A 4,511-nucleotide genomic window follows, 5' to 3' on the forward strand; every position below is an offset into this window, starting at 1 on the left:
GTTATAGCCATGAATGAAGTGAGAAGGTTCAGAGGAGTGCTGAAGGCGCTTATTAATCAAGGAGTTTTTCAGGATGAAAGGTTCGGTCAGCTCAGTGATTTTCTCTGAGTTATGAGAGGAGAGGATGAGCAATGACTCTGATACTTTGTAATGACCCAGGATGATTTAGGCTAATCTGGCATCACATCCCAGTCGTGAAGGAGCCAGCAAAATGTCACATTTAGAAGCAAGCAATTGAATAATGGAAGAACTTGTGATACCTGCTGTTCTGATGAGATCTCACTTGTCATTGTTGGTCTTTGAATTCAGCGAGGCAGAACACTACTCCGCAAGTTTCAGTTAAAAAACTTTTTAGCAACCTGACCTTTCATGAAACTGAAAAAGCCAAATATAAAGCAGGTTCATTTCCTGAGCAAGACATGATTTAAGTGTAGCCCTTAATTTAATTTAGGGCACCACCAATTTCTGTTATATTAACAATGAATCAAATACCCACATGGAATATGAGACACCTGCCGTTCAACTCTGCAGCTCCACTCGGCTTCTCAGACTCTTCTAGCTTTTTTTTTTAGTTTTGTTGTACATTTCCACCGTGATGATAATCTGTTTTCAGAAAGAAATAAACTCCGGTAAAGCATTTTACTCTGTCTGCCCAGCAGGAAAAGGCAGACAAAGCAAGCAGCTAGGTGGTGAATAAAGTTAAGCAGCTGCAGAGGTATATTCTTTCTCAGGAGTTGGTGGAGACCAAACCAGAGCTTGAAGGAGACCGAGTATTGGGCCTGTGCTATACTGGTGTTGCTCCAAGTTGGTTTGAATTACAGGGAAGCTCCCCTGAAAGCCTACTTTGAGACATTTAGGAGGATCTCTAAAACATTATCCACTTTTGTATCACAGGTTATATTTTATTTAGTGTACAATAAGGTTTCTGAAATAAATAATAGTAAAAACATGTCAGTATTGTGTGTTTATTCACTCATTGTTGGTTGTGTGTCTGTGGTTCTGAAGCAGAGTGAAGTAGATCGATAGAACACGCCACTTATTCAGGTTTCTTAGCCTGCTTTCATTCCCAATTCCATTTTCCTCTATTATAGTGATAGAGATCGAGTGACAGAGATAGGGAGAGCGACAGAGAGCTTAAAAGCTGCAAACAGCTGATTCTACGTGCCCTCTGACACTTAATGTTAAATCCTACCATGTAAAAACAAATGTCTCAGTGAGTTCAGTTTGATTCAAGAACTCTTCACATTAGTTTACACAGATCAGACAGTAATGCTGATATCCAGTGATGGGAATAACGGCGTTACTTTTTTCAGTAACGAGTAATCGAATTGATTACTCTTCCCATCTTAATAACGCCGTTACCGTTACTGCCAAAAAATGCGGCGTGTTACTATAATTTAAGCTGTTTTTTCATCAGACCAACTAGATCTCTGAGCCGAGAGGCTAAGACTTTTTTTACTGTTCTTCTTTGGTTAGTGGGCAGTGCACCAGACAAGCGCATAAATGCTGACGATTGGCTGAGGTTGAGTAAAATTTCATGGTAAGTCAATCAGAGGTAGAGTTGGGCGGGTGTTTGAAAGCACGCATAGTCGGACACACAACAAAGAACACAAGCGAGTCAGTCAACGAGAGACAGGTATGGCGAGCCCAAATAATCCAAAAGTAGCCTTCTCTAAATGGAAGTATAGCCATTACTTTTCCCTGCAAGAAATTAAAGGAACGAATGTAATCGTGAAATGCACATTATGCTATTATTATGTTTGATTGAAAGCACCTCATATTGTTACACTGTTCTACTTTTTCGAGGAAGAAAATACTTTAAGTACAGTATATCTACCAATTGTCTGAAGTTTTTCTTTGTTTTATTTGCACTAATTTTGCCCGGTTGTGGCCTGTAGAGGGGCAATAAATATCGAAAGTTCCAAAAGATCTATTGTGTTATTTGTATCGATCCACTATATAAACATAATATCTACATACATCGCATTTGATTGGAGGCTGGTCTCACTTTGTCCCACAGCAACATTAACATAGTTTACATTTGTGTACATTGTTTCTGTTAATAACGGATTGTATTAAGTGTCCATTTCATTATAATATTCAGATTTATCACAAATAATTGAACATGCACATGTATTTTAAGTTCCGTTAAAGAGGGGCGGAGGTGGGGTCACATTTGAGCATTTAAAAATTTACTTGAAAGTAACACAACAGTTACTTTCTGAAGTAACTAGTTACTTTATAATTTGTAACTAAGTAACTAATTTAGCTATTTTTTTGAAGAAGTAACTAGCAACTGTATCTAATTACTTTTTAAAAGTAACCTGTCCAACACTGCTGATATCTGACACCAGCTTCTATAAAAGCATTAAACAGCACAAACAGCAGTCTCTTTATTTCTCTGTACTTAAAAACACCAGTCTGCTAAATAATGTTTAACAAATGTTCAGCTTTGTTTTACCAGAAAAATTAAGCAGAAAAATGTTGACTGTGTCCCCCTGCTGATTTCCTGACTTTGACTTTTTTTTCTATTTATTAATTAATGTATTCTTTGATTTGGAAACAGCAGCCTTATGTTGTTATTTGGCCTCTATGAAACCTATTTGACTGTATTAGCTGTTTACAGAAGCAACTGTAGGTTTTTCGCAGTAAACCTGCAATTGACCACAAACTTCCACGTATGCGCGTGCATGATACTTGTTTAGTAGCAGTGCACAGCAGGAAATAGATCTCCCCCAAGGGCCACGGTGTAATTCGATCCCTGAATAAAACATTAGCCCATAATATACTGTAAATCTTTATCCAACACCTTACTTTTTCCTTATTAAAAGAATTTTAGGGGGGAGCTTTTGCCTTATCTGAAGTCTAAAGCTACATTGAAAAGCTCTTTAAAAGTCAAATTTGTGATTTTTAGACAGTATAAACAAAACTGACTTGACTTTATAAGGCAATAAAATGTCAGGCTATGGGTTTATCAGCTTGTTGAGAAGTGTGTCTGCCCCAACTGGCACAAATAATAAATGAATGCAGCTACAGGTATTGTAATCTTTTCAGTTTATGACCTTTCATTCTCCATATCAGATAGAAAGACTATCAATCAGCCCATACTCAATCATTCAAATAGTTCACTTGTAACTTGTCTTAACAGCCTTTGTTTCCTGACTAGTGACCCCAAAAAAATCCACTTCTTATAGAGACTTATTAGTCTCCCAAAACCCTGGTGCTGCTGTAACAAATGTGTCTTCAGCAGACATGCTTGGGCAACTCAAGTTACTCTTCGATTGAAAGAAAGTGGCTGAACACTCGTAGAAGCATTGCAGAATCTTCTTTGGCCAAATTGAATTGGTTCTTGGGCGGCTGACACAGTGCACATTTGCATAAAGTGAAATGATTTTTCAGTTTCCCCTTTTCCACATGTCATGTGCCTGCTGTGCACTTCAAGCTACCCTATCCCAGCATGCACCAGGCAGCAAAGTGCTTACTTCTTCATACGAAATTAATGGAGATGGAATTGGTAACTTGCCAGGTCATGTTGGCGTGGTTTCACTCCGCAGGAAGTCACCATGGTTTGCACGCAGTGGCTGTGATTGATTCATTTTGAAGACGGTGTAATTTGTGACACCTCAGCTACAATCTCCTGAGCAGGGACATGTATCATACTTTGAGTACTTTAAATAGCTATGAGAGTAAGGTAATGGCCCGAGGCAGTTCTACCTGTGCAAATTCACCTATGAATTGCAAGCAGAGCTGCAAGGACGTTCAGTGCATTCAGGGCTGGAAGAAAAAGGGCTGAATGCATTAGATTCATCATCTAGTAGAATATATCTATATCCCAAAACCCAAATATAATCAGGTTAAATATTAATATGACCTCATTTGACAACTTCTGTACACAGGCGCAGAGCTGAAATGAACAAAACTAAGCCTTTTTATTAATCTGCAATGTGCATGAATGCACTTTGGACAGAATACAAAGTAAGAATGGATGTTTAGATGCAGATAAAGGAAAGTTGTGAATGCTTAAAATGTGTTTTATTATAGATTTACCTTCTGTGTCTGTTTCCTCAACATAGTAATTCATATACCCTAATGTCGCTTGCTTTATGTACGACTTAGACAATGCTAAGGGCTAACAGGTAAGCAAGACAGATGGTCTTAAGAACTAGCCTCTGGACTATACAGAACAGATTTACACAGAGTTCACTCTGTGGATTATTCATGCTGGGAAAGTAATGATTCAAATTTTTTTGAACCGTAAACACACATAATCCACAACACCAAGAGTATTTTATACCATTAAAGGGCCAGTGTGTAACATTTAGGAGGATCTATTGGCAGAATATAATATTCATAGGTATGTTTTCATTAGTGTGGAATCACCTGACTATAGGAATCGTTGTGTTTTTGTTACCTTAGAATGAGACATTTTTATCTACAGATGCCGCTGGTCGTCTTCTATGGAGTTGGCCATGTTGACACAAACACTGGCTTCAGATAGGGCCTTTCGAGTT

The sequence above is a fragment of the Dicentrarchus labrax genome, unplaced genomic scaffold (assembly GCF_905237075.1).
Source record: "Dicentrarchus labrax unplaced genomic scaffold, dlabrax2021, whole genome shotgun sequence".
Classification (NCBI taxonomy): Eukaryota; Metazoa; Chordata; class Actinopteri; family Moronidae; genus Dicentrarchus; species Dicentrarchus labrax.